Here is a 22,167-nt window from a genome sequence, read left to right on the forward strand (position 1 = left end):
AGCACCCGCAGGAAACCCGCAAACTCCACACAGACAGTGACCTGAGGCCAGGATTAAACCCGGGTCCCTGTCACTGTGAGGCAGCAGTGCTAACCACTGTGCCACCATGCCACCCCTGTCCTCCTGCCCCAAGCTCCTACAGCAACTGCTGACTGGCGTCTTCCCCCTCTCCCATTCCTCTTGCAGAATAGTGGTAACCCTGTAGCAATAGATGCCAATAGCCTTTCCCCTGATGATTCCTATTAGGTACACAATAAATAGAGTAGAACAACACCTAACCGCTTTCGATGCAGTCCTCTGAAAATGTCAGGAATACACATTAATACAGTTTTAGTAAAGTCTTGACAAAATGACGCAGAAACTCAAAATGTGGTTAGAATGTCCTCTTCCAACTTACAGTACTGAAGTAGACTTGCCAAACACGGCTGAGGGTTTCCACATCATTTTTTTTATGGGATGTCAGTATTATTAACAAAACCAATATTTGTTGTCCATTACCAATAAGCTGAGTGGTTCATTAGGCCTTTTCAATGGCCAGTTGAGAGTCAACTGCATTACTGTAAAGCTGGGTCACAAGTTAGGCCAGACCAGATAAGGATGGCAGACTTCCTAAAATGCATGAGTGAACCGGAAAAGTTTTATAACTATCAATAACAGTTTCACGGTCACCATTATTGTGGCCAGCTTTTCAATTGCAGGTTTCTTTTCCAAATTAATTGAATTTAAGTCCCATTGGTAGCCACGTTAGGATTTTAACACACATCCCTGGAGCAGTAGCATAGGTTCTGGATTACTAGTCTGATGATGTTACTACGGCATCACCATCTTCCCTTCCATTGGAGATGAAGAAATGATGCCGGCATTTTCAAATACTTCTTGCTGCACTTTGCTCTACAGATGAAATGTTTCTACTGACTTATCCTTTGTTTTTCCATTTTTATTCCTGACAAAACTCCTTCCTTTGTTATCCTTGGTTGCTGTGAAATTGCATATCATGTCACACGGCTGAGATGAGGCAGAAGAGTTTGTGGTAAGCAAACAAATGCAAGTCCAGCAGCTGCTGAAGAACTTTGAGCTGTCATAACTCAGCGCCTGTCATCCATTTAACATTTCTGTCCTGGGCTGTGAGCTCCTTTGACTAGGCCAGCCTTTAATTGTCCATCCCTCATTGTGCTTGAGGTAGAGGCAGTGAGCTGCCTTCTTGAATGACTGCAGTTCATGTGGTGTATGTATGTTTACAGTGCTGCTAGGAAGGGATTTTGATCCAGCGACAGTGAAGGAATGGTGATTTAATTATTTTCAAGTCAGGATGGTGAGTGACTTGACGGGTCTGCTGGCTTGTCCTTCTAGGTGGTAAAGGGCATGGATTTGAAAGGTGCTGTTGAATAAACCTCAGAGAATGCATCTTGTGGGTGACACACACTGCCGCTATTGTGCATCTGTGCTGGAGAGTGTAAATATTGTGGTGGACATGTTGCCAATCAAGTGGCTGCTTTGTCCTGGATGTTGTCAAGCTTCTTGAATGTTGTTGGAATTGCACACATCCAGCCAGGGGGAGAGTATTCCATCACACCCCTAACTTGAGTCTTGACTATGGTACAGTAAAAAGTCTCACAACACCAGGTTAGAGTCCAATAGGTTTATTTGGAAAAACGAGCTTTCAGAGCACTGCACCTTCATCACCTGAAGACTTGCTGTGTGACTTCTTACTGTGCCCCCCCCCCCCAAGTCCAATGCCAGCATCTCCACATCTTGACTATAATAGGCAGTCACAAGATGAATTGCTTACCATAAAGTTCCCAGCTTCTGACCTGCTCTTGCCTCCATAGCATCCAGCTGGTGAAGTTCAGTTTCTGAAAAAAGGTCACATCCAGGATGTTGATACAGGGGATTTAGTGGTGGTGATGCCATCATTAAATGTTTAGGGAAGATGGTCAGATTCTCTCTTGCTATAGATGGCTATCGCCTGACACTTGTGTGGTGTGAATTTTACTTGGAATGTCATCAGCACAAGCGTGAATGTTGTCCACACCTTGCTGGACATGGACTGCATTGGTATATGATGAGTTGTGACTACACTGAGTATGGTCATAAGTGAATATTCCTCCTTTTCTATCTTTCACAAGGATGTCCCCGAAAAATCAACATCAAAGTTCTGAAGGATCCAATAAAAAGAGATTGATTCCAACAATGTCTGTGGAAAATACTTTCAAGCTTTAATCCAAGGGAGAAGGAGATTGTCCACAGTTTTTGGTATGTTCTTAAGTCCAACATCATCAATGCCTGCAAAGAGACAGTTAGATGAAAATGACCAGGATATCAACAAACTATGATGCAAAAGCAAGATTCCCTGCACCTGGTGGAATGATCTGAACTCAAAACAAAAGAAACTGACTTACTAATAAATAAAAGCTGAGGTACAAAGATACACCCCCGACATGAAGAACATATAGTGGGCAGATAATAAGGAAATTCAGCATTTTGCTGACATGAATGATATCTGTGGTTTATTCAATGCCGCAACGACTATTTATGGCCCAAATTCTCAAAGACCAGCTCCTGCGAAGCATAAGGATTGGGGAATTCTGACTAAGGAAGAGGAAGCTGTCAATGCCCATTGGACGAAGCATTTTGAAAATTTTTCGACCAAGAGTCAACTACTGACCAAAGCGTTTTCAACTCCATCCCACAACATCCAATTAGAGTTGAGTTTGGAACTATGTCAATGCCTATGGAAGTGATGAAAGCCAAGACACAAATAAAGAATAACAAAGCAGCAGGAGGTGATGGAATCCCTGCTGAAATCTTCAAGCATTCAAGAGAGGAACTAACATTATAGTTCTATGCCCTTTTCCTACAGATCTAGAATGAAGAGGAAGCCCCAAATGATCTGAAGGATGCCATGATTGTGACAATCTTCATAAAATTGAACAGATTCAACAATGGAAGTTATAGAGGCATCTCTCTGCTCTCCATCGCAGGAAAGCTCATGACAAGAACCCTTTGGATTGGCTTGTTACACTAGCCAAGAACCATCTCCCGAATCTCAATGTGGGTTTAGACAATCAAGAGGCATAGTTAACACCATTTTTACAGCTTGCCAACTATAAGAAAAATATCATTAACAACATCAAGCTCTCTACATAGTGTTCCTGGGTTTGACAAAGGCCTTCAACTCTGTAAATTGTGAAGCTTCTGCTGAAGTTGGAAAATTCTGCTGAAGTACAGATGTCCTCCAAAATTCATTACCATATGTGAGCGGTAAACCTTAACAACAGAATCATTACACACCTTTAGAAGGTTAAGACAAGAATCAAATAAGGTTGTACCATTGGTCCACGTTTTGCTTCCATGTGCTGTTTGGCTACAGACAAGCCCCTTGCTAGAATATAGTTTATTTATCAAATGGATGGTAAACTTTTAATCTCAAACAACTCCAATCAGATGTTCTGACATTCCGACCTCAGTCACTGCATCCCAATATGCTGATGCTGCTGCAGCAAGTACTGTATTGAAATGGATCGCCAATGAATCGTCAACACGTTTACTGAGTCACATGAGAAGATGGGACTTACACGCAACATTCAGAAAACCAAAGTCCTCCATTAACAAGCTCCAAGTGTACACGCTGCAGTCCCATTGCTGAGAATTAATGATGGGTGCCTGGAAAACATAAAACATTTCTAGTGCTTTGGAAGTTATCTTTCACAGAACACCGATGCTAATGAGGAAAATCAGCATCACCTGAAACTGCTGGTCTAGTCTTTGGTCATCTGAGAAAACGAGCATTTGAAGATCATGATATCATGATCATGCTCTACCGTGTGTTGGTGATCCCTTCTTTACAGAATGGACAATGGCGAGGATTTAACCATTGCGATGTGGCCACTTTCAGGCATGACATGGTTGTAAATTGGGGCGTAAAGCGATCGCACTGGTTTTTGCAACCAGCATCATATTACATGTCACCAGCAAGCCCAGCACTCAGCCATCCGGGTTCACCTGCCTTTAAAACCTCACCGAGAGAGGTTCTCACTGTGAGGAATAGACATGCTCCCCATAACAGGGAGCAGTCGACTTGGCCTCGCTGGTGGCACTGGAGACCATTGAGTCCTTCTGAGAAGGCCAAGGGCAAGGGGGGTATCCTCCAGGCAGTGCCACACTGCCAATGCCAGCCTGGCACCTGGGCAGTACCTACCAGGCAGTGCCAGGGATGGGGCTAATGAGGAGGGGCCAGTTGGGGGGGGTCTAATGTGGGGAGGGGGCCCGCTGCCACTCTGCAGTGATCGGTGGGAGAGGGAGAGGATCCATGATTGTTCTCGGCAGTGGAGGGCAATGGGGGGAAGTGGCAGAGGTGGCATCTATGGCCGTGAGGCCCCACAATTGCAGCAGGAGGGAGCTTCTTCAGGCTGCCCTCAGTAGGAGGGGCTTGACAGCTCTTTCTTTCTCTGTCAGATCCCTACTACTGCTAATGCGAACGTGCAGCATCAGGGGCCTACACATGCGCACTACCTCCCTCTGCAGGCTTTCGGGTGTGTTAAGCCCCGCACACAGGCTTCTGCAGTGAGTAACAAGCTTGCTCAGAGTTTTACAGCCAAAGTGTGTATGCCTGAAAACACACCCAAATAACAAATCTGAAATTCCCCCAGCTTCATGTCCATCCAGCACTTAGACAAAAAATGATTTAATACTGCCCAATGCAAAAGAGTCACGTCAAAGCACTGGCATCATACCATCAGCATGGAAAATCATTCGGTGGGAGGAGGCACCAGTATCAGTGTCCCCTCAGAAACAGGCAGTACGAGCATCATGCCCACCATCATCATTATCAGCACTATTGAGTTTGTATATAGTTTGGATGTCAGGTACCAACTAGGCTTCCAAAAGCAAGTCTTCTTCTCCTCACCCTGCCAGGGCAGATGCATCAGAAGAGGACAGAAGGGTTTGCTGAAAGCCATTATGAAGAAATGCAACATTAGTATTAATTCCTGGGAGACCATCATCTTGGGACGAATCAGATTGTGACAGAGTTTCAGGAAGAATCCCAGCATTTTGAGACTCCACATCGACTAAATAAAGAGGAAAAGTGAAAATGGTGAAAAGAGCCAAACTGAGAACAAACAATCAGAGATTCCACATCACAACAAATGCCTGTGTCTGCAGATCCCAAATCAGCATCTTCAGGGCCTCACTATTGTAAGGAAGGATGTGCGTCCTTTGGATGGTCCACTGTGCCCATCAACCCTACCCAATATCGCACTGCCCCTCTTCCCTGCCCCCCACTGACCTCTCACACCGGGCTGCCCGACCTCCCCCTCCCCCACCCCCACCCCCTTGCTGGGATCTGCAGACACAGGGTATTTGTTGTGATATAGAACGTCTGATGGTCTGTTCTCAGAATTCCAAACTTCCCTCTAAGACTGGGCTCCAGAGGTCTTCATCTTCAGGACTGCTTGTAGTTCCAGCAGTGGCCACTGCCAATGCTGGTGCTGCTGGGAACCTAACGCTGCTGGCCAATCAGACTGAACAGGAGTTCTAGTAGGCGGGACCTCCTCCCAGCTGTGACTGGAAGGTGCACACTGATTCAGTCAAGGCTGTCTCAGCATTGCTACATGGCAGCCAGGGTTTGGGTGTGTGGGTTGACGGCCGCTGTGCTGTGATGTGGGGGGTCGCAGGGCTGGTCAGTGATTGGGAGGCTGGCAGTGTGGGCCCACTGCACACGTGCTGCCAGCCTCTCCAGCGGGAATAGTCTCCATCCCTGATTTTTCACATGATACACGCTGAGGCACTCTAAATTGCACAGAGTGTGAGAGATTAATTTTGAAAACCCTGCTGAAAAAAAATTGGGATTTACTCAGGTTTTTATGTGAATTCTGCGCTTAGAATTTTTTGGGAGAATCTCATCCACGGTGTCCTATAAAATCCAGCTCCATTTGCTCAAATTCATCCTTCTTCACCCCAAACAGGTTACATTTATCCACTAGTTAGGCTGCATCTGAAGTACCATGACCAGTTCTGCACACCAAACCTGAGGAAGGATGTGAAGGAATTGGAGAGAGTACAGAGGAGATTGATAAAAATGATTCTAGTGATTAAATTCTCTAACAGTCAGGATAAATTGGAGAGGTTGAAGCTGTTTTCCTTGGTGAAAAGGAATCTGAGGAGAATTAACAGAGGTATTGGAGATCCTGATGAGTATGAACAGAGTAAATACTAAGAAACTGTTACCACTCAAGGCAGCAATGAGAACTAAAGGTCACAGGTTTAGAATAATTGGCAAATGGAGCAAAAGTGATGTGAGGAGAAAGAGTTTCACCCAGAAAGTGGTGGGATTCTGGAGCAAACTTCCTGAGAGGGTAATGGAGGCAGGTTTGACTGATGTATTCCAAAGGGAATTAGATTGCTATCCCAAAAGAAAGAATGTGCAAGGTTACGGGGATACGTAGATGGATGGGTTAGGTGAATGCTCTTTCAGAGAGCCAGTGCAGACTTGATATGCCAAATAGCCTCCATCCGCACTGCAAAGATTCTGTCATTTGCCATCAATTATGTCTTAAATTACCATCTTTTGCCTCTCACGTATCTTACTTTCTGAAGCATGTCGATGTATATTAGGGGCAGCATGGTGGCACAGTGGTTAGCACTGCTGCCCCACAGCACCAGGGACCTGGGTTCGATTCCCGGCTTGGGTCACTGTCTGTGTGGAGTTTGCACATTCTCCCTGTGTCTGCGTGGGTTTCCTCTTGGTGATCTGGTTTTACCCCACACTCCAGAGATGCATAGGGTAGATGGATTAGTCATAGTAAATGCACAAGGTTATGGGGATACGGCAGAGGGGAGGGCCTGGAATGGAATGCATTATTAGAGAGTTGGTGTAGACTCGATGGGCCAAATTTAAGCATACAAGTTGATGCTTCAGTGAAGTCCTGAGAGAGTTGTGTGTTTCTGGTGATGCAGTATTTTAAATGTGATTTTTTAACAAGGCTCCATCTGCCTTCTCAGAGAGATGCAAGAGATCCCATTTCACTATTCAACAAAGCAACTAAAGAAGTTCTTCAAGTGACCTAGATGACATTTACGCCTTAACCAACATTTAACCTATTGTTGATTCAGTGACCTTGCTGTGCATAAATAAATCACCACACTTCCCTACATTAAAACAAGGGTTGCTTTCCAAAATTACCTCTTTGACAGTGAAGTGTTTTGGATTGTCCTGGGAATGGGAGGTGCTATGTAGGTGTACAAATTTATCTTTGGTAAAGCCCTCTTCATATAAAAATCGTCCTGTCAGAAATTTCTACTGCTTTACACAGCAGGTTTGTACAGGCTGTTCCATTCCTTACATAATGAGCTGCACTGGGTCAAACACAGCTCTTCCTATAGAAGTGAAGGTCATGCAGAATGGAACTCTCATGCTGCTACATCAGTGAGATCACTTGGAGAAGATGGGAGTGCAGTGGCCATGTCACTGACAATCCAGGGTACACGCGTGAATACTGTGGGGGAATGGATTCAAATCCCACGGCAGCAGCTGGTGGAATTTACATTTAATTAATAAAATCTGGAATATAAAGCTCACCAACCACGACAACTATCATCAATTGTTGCAGAAACCAATCTGGTTCACTAATGTCCCATGAAAGAATAAAGAAAAAAGAATACATCCTACCTCGGAGACACATCAGGGAGCCGTAACACACACATATGTGAAACAAGTTTGCTTGTAAGGGGAAACAGCTTCACCACCTATCCTGAGGAATGTAGGGGATGTGCATTTCGCTGAGTGTCAGACTTCCTTTGAGTACAAATTGACCACAGTAACCATACATCACTCCATGGCAACTGGCAGAGATCACATGATTTACAGGTTAAAAACATACAGGCTGGATGTCTTTTTAAAAAGAACTGGAAAATATTGGCTGCAAATTCCACTGGGAAATCCCACAAGAACAGTGCTGCGTGTCAACCAGGCCACTACATGTGTCATGCAGCATGCTAACCAGACTATCACATGCATCATGTGTCATGCGGCATGTTAATCAGGCTGTCACGTGTGGCATGTAGCTTTGGTACAATGAAAGAGTGTGTACAAAAAGGATAATGATTATGCAGAATGCTCAAAGTATAATCTCTCAGAGGGCACAAATGTTCCCAACTGAGGTTTATTTTTGTTTTCATCCAACAGCAATAGGATTTTTTTTTGTTTATTCCAATCCAATCAAGTCAAATTAAAGCCAATTCAGAGTCCCAACAAGTTGGGACATTCCCGATCCAAGCTGACAAGACAGGGCTCTCATCTCCTGCCTTGGGCTTGATCTACATGGTCCAAGCTGATTGGAGTAGGTGTAACTCCACCTCCAAGGCTTGATCTCATTTGCATCTTAGCCAAAAGGCCAAGATGCCACTTGGAAAAATTGCTTCAAGTGAAGCTGAAATGTAACCTAATGACTTCAACCAAGTACAACGTATCAATACTACACTTGATCTTATCCAAAAGGCCAAGAAACAACAGGATCCTTCCTCATTAACAGGTAAGCAGAAGTGACATGGTGACTCTATTAAATTCAATTGGTGAGTTCTCCCAATGTTTCCTCCACCTTTCACTGCAGGTGACCTTCTACCCAAACCAGCACCAGCCTGCTGGACGTGGCAATGTCACCGGACTACCAATCCAGCTAGAGCTAGAGCTAGAGCTGGACCTCCAACCACATTGACCAATTTGCCAAAATGTGCTCTGACCCAAGCTCCCTGGGCAAGCTACCTATTCAAATAACTTATTCAAATCAGGAGAAGGGCAATCTGGATGCACAATCCAGTGCAGACCACCCCCTGAGTTGCTGACGTAGTGAGATCTCACTATGGACCGGCACATTTTGCTTCATTCACAAAATGGGGCAAATAATATTCATCAAACAAAATGATTGACCTAGAATGTTCCTTATTTGTTTTTGTGCCCAGTGTGTTTGCAAAGATAGGTTGTTATTTGCTAACGCTGATGCAGAGGCAGGCTGTAATATGCCACTGTCAACACACAATGGTATCTAAAGATTACTGCTTAAATAGCTGACTTCAGGAAGTCAGTGAACTGCAAGAGCTTGTTCAGGAAGCAAGCCACCTTTGTCATCAGCCATTAAGTGCAATAAACTCTTTATATTTTGAAAGAATGTCATTAATAAAGCAAAATTACAGGCGTGTTTTATTCTCCTGTACCTTCTCCTCACTCCTAATGATAATTTTATCCTCAATAATTAAACAGGGATTGCTTCACCAAATATTGCGTAGGCTTTGACAAATAAAATCCCCAAAGAGCTACCACAAGCAGTTTATGATCAGAATAAATAGTTTTTACACTTACTTTCTGAATAAATTCCAAAGAAATGTAAATCAGGTTATAAGTTAATTGAACATATTTGGCAGAGTTTCATGTTGCAATAATTGTTAAACTGATGAATCGTATTTTGAAATAAATGTTCTTCAGTCCCCAAAATCAATTTCTATAAAACTTTTAATTTCTTTGATGCTATTATAATAATTAGGTAAGTTATATTTTAATTTGGAAGTTGCCTTTCATTTCCTGTGCATTGGAACATGGCCTCAATTTTGGTTACTACTTAAAAATACCAAACTCACATCAAAATGTACAATAAATATAAATGATATAGTAATGTAACATTATGTTCCCTTATTCTGAATGTGCTAACATCTTAAATTGCTCCCTCTTTCCTCTCATTTATATTTCCTTCCTGCCTCTTTCACAATTTCCTGTCTTTAATAGTCTGCTGAATGCAACATAATCAAATTGGAAGAGCTATCCTTTATTTATTATTTATCTTTGGCAAAAAAAATGACTCCTGATATTCCAGCGGGGAAAAGCACCCGTACATGAGATTGCTGTTCATTTCTGTGTCCAACCAGCTGGGTAACAGTGACTCTTTACAGCCAAAGAATGGCCACTGAGCTAAAAAGTGGAGTGAGACTGTAATTAGAAAAAAAAAGTCAAGAACTAGTGTAACGATGCCTGTAGGGGGATAATGATATTGTAAATGCAGACATGTGAACGAGTGGGTAGTGTTGTTGCATTAAGGCTGTTCTCATCAAGGTTGTTATCACTGCTGCTTTAAAATTACTTTCCTCACCCGTTATTGCTTATAAACAATATCTTTATCACAGATAGCTTGCCACTGAATTAAGACCAGACATTAAATAATATATTACTTCTGTCAAGTGAGATTGGGTGTTTGTGCAGATAATGATACAGAATTCAGTACAAACAATCACCATGTGAAAATGAACAAAGCCGCGTGCCTCTGTGCTCTGCTATCAGATTTGGGACCAAACGACTTTATTCCAAATTAAAGGTAACTGAACCATATTAGCAAATCCTTTCAGATGCTTTACGTTTCAGGTAATGCATTAATGTATTTATTATTAAAACCAGAAAGCATGCAGATGACTGGAATTGACGGTAGCTCAGCTGTTTCATGGAGCCAAAGCCCCATACTAGACCGTCTTTTTAATTATAGAATGCAGCCTTTCAATGCCAGCCAACAACCCACTGTACACCAGCAATATCTTATGCTGCAGAATTTTTTGATAACAAAATGCATATGATTTTTACAGAGATCAATAAAAGAATAAGGTGACAAAGTGATTTATTGACTCAGGTGAATTATCTTTTTTTTCCTGGCGCTTTCATCTTACTAAAAAAAAGATAATACCATGGGGGGATTTTTTTTCCTGTTCCTTAGAAAATTGGGAAAAGCTCAGTCCATTTATCATTTACCTGCTTAGACTGTGCATATCTTAAAATAGTGGCTGAAATGAATAACTGCTGTCGAATGAATTATTTTTTATGATTCCGCAGCCCTGGTACCACAATGCATAATGAAAAATTTAGAGAATTAGGTTTGTCGTTGTGTACCTCATTGCTACTGCACCGCATATGTCCTACTAATCCTGTAAAAAAGTGAAAAGAAATCCTTTCTCCAATAATACATTTTGCAATCCATCAGCCCTCTAGGTGTGTTTCGTTCCTGCACCCTAGTAAATCAGTACTGCCTGATAAACAATGTCTCTAAACAATTCTGTTGTGTGATCATTATTTTGTTCTTAAGAATGAATTATTCAATTTGTTTCTTGTAGCTTTTTTAAAAGTTCAATGATGTTGCCCGTCACTTTTACTTAATCATTTAATTCTTTTGATGCACTGGGTGACTTGTTCAGCGAAAGGCTACTGATTTTTCACTGAAGGGTCATGGTTAATCCTATCCACATCCATAAATCATTGCACGCTGAGGGAAAAATAGTCAAACTCTTTCAAATGTGCAAGGAATGAAATTAAACACTCAACTTGTCGAGTATCGACCGGTTATCTTCAGAAAAGATTGAAAACTTAGCAACAGAATATTCAACAAGGATCTTTAAAATTTATTGATGGAAAATATAAGAGCGATTTTGAAAATTAGCAACAGAATATTTAACAGGGATTTTTCATCTCAATATTAGGCAGATACGCATGCAGAAAATCTATATTTTGTTTCCTTTCACTTTTTTTTGCTGCTACAGATATTCATGCTGTAGTGTTTAAAACCTGTGTTTGAAATTTTCTGTAGTAGTTCAGAAATAAGAATTTCCACTGAATATTTCCAACTTGTTCTCCATTTCAAAACTGATTTTCTACACCCCTAGACCAATTATTTTTGAATGCAACGAAAGGTGCAGTAATGCAATTGATCTTGTAACTGATAGAAAGTTCATTCAACTGAAGAAGGTGAACTTGACTGGTAACTGGGATAGGGGTGCTGTCTGGTCAGGAAAGGTTGAACAGGTTGGGCTTGAATCCACAAGATGAATGAGAGGTGATCATATTGAGACATGTAAGACCTTGAGAGGACTTGACAAAGGGTATGTTGAAAAAATGTTTCTCTTTGTGGTGTTTATCCAGCAGCAGGGATACTCTAATAGCAAGCAATAAAAGAACAAACTTCACAAAGTCAACTAAAGTAAAGATTTAATAAAGGAACTTCATTACACTGCCACTTGAACCATATCCTGAACCACAAAAACACCCCACAATCCCCATCTGCTTTCTCTTTATATTGGGCCAGCTGGTCAGCTGACCACCACTGCATGTTGCTATTGGTTACATTGTCTACCCAACTATTTACTTCTAATTGTACTGGTCAGCTGGTCACCACAGCCTGCTGCCATTGTTAACATTGTAACAGATGAGAACTTGATTCAACTTTTAAAAATAACAGTTCTCCCATTCAAAACTGAAATGAGATGTTTTTTTCTCTGAGGATCATTAGTCTTTGGAACTATCTTCCCAGACTGTGATGGAGGCAGGATCATTGAATATTTTTCAAGCAGACATTACACTATTCTTGACTAACAAGGGAGGCCAAGGATGTCGGGGGTAGGCAGGATTGTGGAGTTGAGGTAACAATCAGACTAGCTATGATCTACATGACAGAGCAGTCTCAAGAGGCCGAATGACCTACTCCTGCTCCTAATTTGTATGTTTACATGTTCATGTCTATGAGAAATCTAGTCGTACACTAATCTCAGTGCACTTCCCTCCAAGACAATGGAAAGGCAATCATTTGCATAAGGATTGTAATTGAAATATTGAAATACAGCATTGAAGCCCAGAATTTCTAGCACAGCACATTTGGCCAAAGACACTGGGATTTTCCGGCCGCACTTGCCCTGAAGCTGGAAAATCCTGCCCGAGGTCAACGGACTTTTCCATGGTCCACCTGCTACGATTCCCATGGTGGGTGGAACGGGAAAATTTGGCCCCATAAGTTAGATCATTATGCGTCCCGAAATACCCAATGGCAGACTGACACCAAAGTTTGCCAGCGAACTCATTAGAATGTGCCACAGTGAGAACAGGGGAAATTTTGAAGCAGTGTGTTCAATGGTAAATGCAGCAATCCCATAACTCTAATGACTAAAAAGCTAGAAAATACAGAAATCCCCAGTTAGGATGACATGCTGTATTCAGTGGATTATTTGTGTGTTTATTGAAAATTAAATGGTATAAAGCAAGTGATTAAAGTTGCCAGATGATGGATGATCTGCAGTGAATAGCAAGAGCCTGATCAGAAAGAGCAATGAGGAAGCATCCAGCAGGTACCTGGAGACTGGCTACCAGCTCTGTTCCAATGTTACGTTCCCAGATAGGGCCAGTGAGCCATTAAACAGGAATTACTACAGTTATCTGATGAAGAACTTCTGAGTTTTTCAACATTTTCAACTCCAGGTCAACTCCGCTATTTGCACGTGCATATCTAGATTTGTGTTATTCTATTAAATGTAATTCCCACTATTATTTGACATAACTGTACTATGACAGTGCCTTTCCCAGCTAGTTGAAGGCGCCAATGAAATTTGGCAATCCACCTCCCTCAATAGGAATTTCAGCGCTGTTGGTCACGATTACTGCTCCAGTATAGTCCAAATGCCAGAAATGGCCTGAGTAGTATTTATACAGTGACAACAACAATCGTGTGCATTTGTCTAGCACTTTTTGCCAAATAAAATGTCTCACATTTGTGAGACATTATCAATCAAAATAGAGCACTGAGCAAAAGCTTGGTTAGAAAGACAAGCTTTTCAGGGTGCCTTAAAGGAGGAAAGTGAGGTAGAGACAGAGGTTTTAAAGCAAATTAAAAGTGGCTATGAGAATGAAATGGCCAGAATATATTAATGCACATCAGGGTGATCACAAAGGAGCACAGAGGATTGATCACAGGATGTCTGGTGTGGCCTACGTCTTAGCTTGATTTACCTCGGCTATGATACCTTGGCCCAACTGTGCCATAGTCATAGTGGGTGCCTTAGACAAACAATTACAATGGCTCAATGAATTCTCTGGGAGTTTCAAGACCATGGCTTCATATTTAAGAAAGAACATGATCAATAAAAGCACAATTTAACAAGGTTACCTTCACTGCATTTACTCCTATACTTTTAACACAATTTAAGTAAAAATTATAGTTATTCCCATTGATAGATCTGATTCTCATTGGTAACTATGATTAAGAGACAGCTTGTGTGACACTATAACGCCAAACAGACTGCTGACACAGCACTAACAGTATTGTATCCCTGCCAGCACATCAATTAGTGATGAACAAATTGGGAGATTTGTGGATCATTTGTAGGTTAAGAACGTACAACTTTGAACATACCTCCTTGTAATTAAAAAAGTAATAATTTCATTCAGGATCATTCCTGATCCGTTAATTGAAAATGTGCACAAAGTATTTATTTTTGAAGACTTTTCTCCTTAGGGAACAGAATAAAGGATACTGCTTGAAGAAATGTATTTGATTTCAGAATTAAAAATACCCTAAAAGATCATCACAAATGTTATCTCCCCATAATATTTGTGATTGCAGTGAAGTAATTTTAGAAAGATGATTATAACTCTGCTCAGCTGCCAGGGACTGGGTGTTAGAATGTAACCAGTGACAACTTTGTACTAGGTGTAATGTGACCAATGGAAACAAAATGTAAGGGCCAGCTGGCCCTGAAAACCATGGAACCAATTACAGAATGATGTGATGGTCAGCTGGCCAACTGACTCATTATAAATAAGAACCCGTTGGGAATTGTGGGGAACTTGGATTGACCCAGGGTGAGGCCCCAGGTTTGGGGTAATGATGTTTCTTTATTAAACCCTTTCCTTGATTTACAAGTTGGAGTAAGTTTTGGTAAATTGGTATATTTTTATTTCTGAAGAAACACTGGGAAGATGGGTTGATTAAAATCACTGCAGAATATTCCCTTCTCCATTCCCACTGGTTACGTTTTAACCACACTGTTGTCTTTCAACTAGTCAGAACATAAATTGTCTCCATGAAGTTAGGTGCATTGGCCATTCTAAATTCTCCCTCAGTGAAACCAAACAGCTGCCAAGTGTGGCAACTAAGGGATTTTCGCATTAGCTTCATTGCAGTATTAATGTAACCTTACTTGTAACACTAATAAATAAACTGTAAACTTCCAAATAATCATATTAGTTTATTCAGTGCACGCAAGCAGCTTTCATGATTCTCCTATCTTGCAACACTTCACAACCCTCAATATTCAACCCTCCAACATTACAAGATGGCGATGGGTTGGGTGGGGATGAAAGCTATCCATTACATATGTGGCTCATGACATCCTTCTGAAATCCCATGAGACCTGAACAACACAAAGCCCAATTTCCCATTCTCTTCCCGCACATAGTGGTGGAACAGTTCACTAGTCTGTCGCCAGCAGCTTATAACTTGAGTGAGAAATTAACAAACTAGGACACTGAGCCACACTCCACCAAAAACCTGGCTGACCAGGAATCTGTCCCATTCTTACCGCCAGCCATTGATATGTTGGAAGGATTTGCAGGTTGACACTCAACCTGTTTGACCAGGTTATGAATGCACCTTCCTTGGCTGTTAAGTCCTGGGGTGGGACTCGAATTCGGAACTTCTTGTTCAGAGGCAGGGGCACTTCCCACAGCACTACAAGAGCTCCCACAAATTAACACAAGTATAATCAAAGCCACATGACCATCAAGATGATAATTCTGCTGGAGGTTCAGGTATCTGGACAGGTTTGAAAGTTCACTACAACATGTCCCACAATGACTCCACCATCACATACAATGCTGCAACTGAACACTCCTCGCATCCACAGGGCACTGTATTTGATGGAGTCAGGGCAATAGCAATATACATTATCAGATGACCAATTAAAGGAAAGAGTTAAGGAACTGCAGTAGAAGGAAGACAAGACTCAGTTTCTTGAAGCCAGAAATATGAGGGTCAAGTTAATTTCTCACTGTTTCCAGTGACCCTCTCCTTCTCCTATGCAGTTAAGATATAGAAATCCATTGCATTAACCATCCTTATTACATACTTTGACATCCCCTTAATACTGCATGAAAGAACATTGAGCCAATGTCCATATCAACGATGTGCTGATAGTACCGACTCTTAAACTGCTGTAAAACACAAAAGTGCCAAATGTGATTAGGGTGATGAATTCAACTTCCAACACAAAGATTGCCTTCCATTCATTTCTCACCCAAGTGTCAACCTATGGTGCACTTAATAAGACCAAAAGAACTAGGAGCAGAAGTAGGCCATCTCGTGGCTGATCTTTCTGTGGACTCAGCTCCACTTACCCACCCCCTCACCATAACCCTTAATTCCTTTACTGTCCAAAAATCTAGAGTTGTGTCAAAGGAGAAAATATGTTGCAACCACGAGCACAAATAATGCAACTGCCCCTGTACCTTCACCGCTACTTCCATGGGGCTGGGGTTCAGGATACCCGCTGATCATTTAATGCCTTTTTGGGGTTTCCAACATTGCAATTCGAGTCCCACCCCAGGCTTTAAATGATCAAAGTGTGGCTTTGATGTAATACCACCTTGAATGCTGCTACAGGGATCATTTAAGAATGTATCTGCCATTCTCCCTGCCCTGTCTGGACTGCAAGCAATCCACTATTCGTCCCCAAGATCACCACTCCCTGCCTTTCGGTTTGCTGACACAGTGAAAATCAGGGTGGATATGTCTAAACAACCCTGGGCTGTGCTGCGATTGAAAACTAGCTCCAAAAGTCCAGTCCCTGACTCCTAATTGAAAATCCAACCCATTATTGATAACTGTTCTGACTTTATTTAAGTATAAGACCTCAAACATTGATCTGGGCTGGAGTTTACTGAGGACTGAGAACCTGTTAATGTTCTTTGGGTAAAAGCTATGTCCCCTCTCCTATTACTTGTTAATGCATCTTCCTGATTCTGGCACACTGAAAATGAATCAAATCCTCTGGCATAACCCTAAAAATGAAACCTCCGTAAAAGATCATTTAAACATGTATCTGCCATTCGCCCTGCCTCACACCCACATCCATTCTTCCCAACAAGGGGCCTGACAAATACTACAGGCAGAAGTTTCTCACTTTTTGCCTAAGTGTCAATTCAGGTGGGAAAAGCAGAGTGGCTGCGTATCCCCCTCCCCGCCCCCCGCTCAAAAAAACTCAAGGAGAGGGTCACACTGGTGGGCACCCTGATGTCAGAATGATAAAAACAGATGAGAAAAACCATCCCCTCCAATACGAATCCCCACCATGGAAATGGCTGCAGACCTCACCACCACAAATCCCCCACCTGCCCCGTTGCATTGAAACATACCCCAGCACCTTCCCCACAGATAGATCCAGGGCCAGTGCCAAGAGGCATTTCCTGGGCAGTACCCTAGCATTGGACATGATCCTCCCCCCAAACAAGTTGTACTCACTTGTGCAGGTCCTGTTCACCAGTTCCTCATTTAAAAAAAATCTATTATAAATCACACTGATGTGGCAACATGATCCCTATACACTCAAAAGGCCATATTCATACAAAGGTGAAGACTGTTTCTCCGAAATGTAGATCAGAGTTTGCATAGTCATTACTTCAGCTACTGACAAAGCTGTGAGGTTTGTGAACAGTTGGGTGGGAGTGGGGAGCTGTGAGGAGGATGCAGAGATGCTTCAGCATGATTTGGACAGACTGAGTGTGTGGACATCTGCATGCCAAAAGTGTATAATGTGCATAAGTGTGATGTTATTCACTATGGTAACAATAATAGAATTCTTTGGGATTTTTTCTAAGTAGAGGGATGCTGGAGCAGGGTGGTCTATGGATTAAACTTATAATGGGGTTTCCAACATTGCAAAGCGGGAACCCCATTACCTCACTTGTGAGGAGCAGGAACATTCGAGCTGGGAAATCCCGCAAAAGCTGTTCTGTTTCTCCCACTCAATTTTCTGTACCCTCCATTATTCCCATCTGCTGACAACAGGAGCAGGACATCCACCACCGCACTCTCCACCCTCCCCACTGTATTTTGGAACAGGCATCGGGCTCCCTTATCTACTTGTTAGCTTTAGCACACCTTTTCTCTATTCTTGTTTCAGTTTCCATGGTGATAACACAAGCCAGCATTTTGAGGACATTGAGTTCTAACTGCAATTAAAACCTGGTAAATATCATGTGAAGTGCTCATATTGCAACTTGTAGAAATCTTATGGGGTCTCGGCAGGATAAACATTGGAAGGATGTTTCCTTTGGTTGGCGAGTCTCAAAATTGGTGGTCACAACTTCCGAATAAGGGGTCAGATATTTTGGACTGGGATGAGAAATTCTTTCACTCCACGTGCTGTCGATTCTCTCCCCAGATACTCAGTTGTTAAGTTAATTCAAGGCAGAGGTTGATAGATTTTTTTCCTTACCTGAAGGAATAAAGGGATGTGAGGAGACTGTGGGAAAGTAGAGTTCAGGTAGAGAGTCAGTCATGATATTCTTGAATACTGGAGCAAGTTCAAAGGGGCACATGATCTTATGTCTTATGGTCTCGTTACAATTTTTGACATAATTCCCTAATTCTAACAGAGGAGAGGTAAAACTTCATTCACAAATGGTACAGCAAAGCTATAAACTTGCATTTTTAAGATTAAACTTCCACCTAGTGAAGTTTGATGCTAAGAATTAGAGAAATGCTTGGGGTCATTAAATGTTTGCAATGTCTGATCCCAATACCCTCAAAAGCCCATATTCTTACAAAAGTGAAGACTGTTTTTCCAAAGTGCAGTTCAGAGTTTGTGTTGACGTTACTTGAAGTTCTGAAAAAGCTGTGAGGTGTGTAAACATTTGGGTGGGCTGTGAGGACAATGCAGAGATGCTTCAGTGTGATTTGGACAGACTGAATGTGTGGGCATCTGCATGCTGAAAGTGTATAAATGTGAGGTTATACCCTATGGTAGCAATAATAGGAAGGCAGATTATTACTTGAATGGGTGCAAAATGACAGAGATGAATACTCAGCGAGACTTGGAGTCTTGTGCATTAGTTGCCAAAAATAAGTGCGTGGGTACAGTAGGCAATAAAGAAGACAAATGGTATGTTGGCCTTCATAGCTAGAGGATATGGATATAGGGATAGGGATAAAAGCAAACTACTGCAGATGCTAGAATCTGAAACCAAAGGGGAAAATGCTGGAAAATCTTAGCAGGTCTGGCAGCATTTGTAAGGAGAAAAGAGCTGACGTTTGGAATCCAGACCTTTATCAAAGCTTTGAGAAAGGGTCATCTGGACTCAAAATGTCAGCTCTTTTTTCTCCTTACAGATGCTACCAAACCTGTTGAGATTTTCCAGCATTTTCCCTTTTGGTTAGGGATAGGGATGTGTAGCTGCAATTGAATAGGATGTTGGTGAGGAGTATTGTGTGCAGTTTTGTTGTCCTCATCAGAGGAAGGATGTCCTTGCTATAAAGGGAGTACAGTAAAGGTTTACCAGGCTGATTTTTGGGAAGGCAGGTCTGTCATGAGGAGAGAGCCATGATGTGGCATTGCCAGCATTGGACTGGGGTAGGCACAGTAAGTGGTCTCACAACACCAAGTTAAAATCCAACAGGTTTGTTTGGGAACATGAGCTTTCAGAGCATTATTCCTTCATCCTGATGAAGGGGCAACACTCCAAAAGCTGGTGCTATAAAATAAACCTGTTGGACTTTAACCTGGTGTTGTGAGACTACTTAATATGAGGAGAGACTAAGATGTTTAGGATTATATTCACTGGGGTTCAGAAGAGTGAGAGGAGATCCTGTAGAAACTTATAAAATTCTAATAGGGTTAGACAGGGTAGATTCAAAAAGAATGTTCCCAATGGTGGGGCAGTCTAGAACTCGGGGTCATAATTTGAAGATAAGGGGTAAACCTTTTAGAACTGAGGCGAGGAGAAATTTCTTCACCCAGAGGGTGGTGAATGTGTGGAATTCACTACCACAGAAAGTAATTGAGGCCAAAACATTGATTTTAGAAAGAAATTAGGTATTGCTCTTGGGCTAAAGGAATCAAGGAATATGGAAGGAAGGAGCTTCAGGATATTGAATTCAATGATCAGCCATGATAAAAACCAATGATGGAGCAGGATCACAGGGCTGAATGGCCAACTTTAGTTTCTACGTTTCTATATTGACTCCTGTTAATACTGCCCACGTTGGATGAGAATTCCTCTAGCCTTTCAGCCATGGCACTGACGCTCCTTAGTTGACCTTCCAGTTTAACTGTGCGAGGCAAGCACTTTTCTTTCATGCCTGGGTCCCTGATGTCCTTATCTATGTCTTATTCAGTAGAACTGAGTTCACCCTCTACTGAACTGTGCCCTGGGATATTCCTGGCACTGGTACACACCACTTACTGCTGTGTGTTGCACTAAAGAGTGCTGAGAAGGACCTAGAGAAAAGATGAAAGGGACAAGGGTGAGGGTTCAGCTGGAAAGTTGGATGTTAGCAGCTGGCAATCTGAAGAATAGAACTTAACTGTCTGAAGCTGAATATTAGTTGAAGCAAGTTGCCAGTAATATACAGAAAGTAAGTTTCAGATAGGTAGTGCTGTGACATGATAAGAACAAGTGAAGAGATAAGTGTGTTTGGGTAAGATGGAGAATTGCTGCAGTGTACCTTTGTGATTCTGTGCTGAGCAGCGCAAGACAGAGGATTGTGAATATTAGCAGAGGCAGTGAAAGGTATTGTTCAGAGAGATGTGAAGATGAGAAGTTTTACACATCCTTACTGCTCTTGAGGTCTTTGCACCTCTAACACCAGGTCCTGGGGGAGGGTTGATGCTGTCTGCACTAAGCATCTTCTGTCCAGCACTGCTGGATATTGGTACTTGGGGTACACTTGTGGCTCCGCAGAACATTATGCCCCTTCTTTCCTTCAGCATATCCACAAAGACCTTCAGGAAACCATCTAAAAACTTGGGGACAGCCTTGTTAGCTATTTCAGAAATTCACCTTCTTGTAGCAGAGTGTCAGTGAAGGGTAAACATTGGCAAAGCAACATTCTTTAAGAAGTACATTACTGCTTTAAATAAAGATCTTTGTTATTATTGTTGTGGGTCTTAGATAAGGTTGCCCTTAGTCAAGATTGGCTAGAGGCTAGGCTATTGGTAATCTTTACCTTTTATTCAACATACTGCAATGTACATTCCAACACGTTACAACGTCTCACATGGAACTAGCTCTGAGCATGCTCTGCAGTCATGTGATCTAATATCAGTGATGATGTCAATTTACATATTTGACATTCAAAATACTGCCTCGGGAGCCTGCCAGAGCTGGCTGGCCACGTCCCAACACATTGAGATAGATAGTGCATCAATCGTATCCACACAAAGGACAGGGAGTTAAAACCATCAGACCTGGCTGGCAACATCATAGGGGCTAAACTCACCCAGTACCCCAGTCTGCCTGATCCCCATGTTGAATTAGCATCAGTGTTTGTTAGGAATGGTTTAACAGACCTTCCAATTAAGTCCTAATTTGATGTCAATTATTCAATAGAAGTCACTGATACAGAAAAGGGCCACAAGTGGCAATACTTGTTGGTGGAGAATTCTGTGTGAAGTTGGATCAAAGAAATAAAGGTACTTTGTGAAGAAGCAGAACTTGTGTCTCTTTTACTCTACAGCAACTGAGAGGTTTAAACAGTGTTGACCCTACTGCATCAAGCTTTCTTCAGAATCAAGAAGCTTTTGTCTTCAAGCTCAGCCCCAAAAGTTTGTAACCCAGGCTGACATATCTGTTTAGTATGGAGTCACTAGTGCTGTGTCAAAGGTCATTGATGTTTTTGAATGAGAATAGAGATCATCTGCAGTCTCAGGTACAAATACCAGATCCCACAGCTGGACTTTAAGAAGAACAAAGACGTGTTCTGTGTCTTTCATTTATCCCCCAACTGATATCTTGATAACAGATTATTTGACTCACTGACTATGCTGTTGGTTATATCAAAAATCCTGAGGTTGCAAAAGTGCTATATAGATGAAGAATCTTTATATACATCAATCAGACTTTAAAAGATATTATTAGTCATGATTATCTGATTAGGTTCTGGTGAATAGTTCTGGCATTAAAATAATAGGCTTCTAACCCAGAGGGGTTTTAATTAGTCTTCGCAAAGCATGTTCACTGCAAATCAGCAGTCTATCATCAGGCACTTTGTAAAATACCATGCTGTTGGGCCATAACCCCCTGGTTTCCCAGCAAAGAACTTGAGTTACCCCAAGGATGTGCTGGGGAATTCCTCTTGGAAGTTCCACGGTAAGGGTTACCAA

Source organism: Carcharhinus amblyrhynchos, chromosome 18 (assembly GCF_965287045.1).
Source record: "Carcharhinus amblyrhynchos chromosome 18, sCarAmb.v2.hapA, whole genome shotgun sequence".
NCBI lineage: Eukaryota > Metazoa > Chordata > Chondrichthyes > Carcharhiniformes > Carcharhinidae > Carcharhinus > Carcharhinus amblyrhynchos.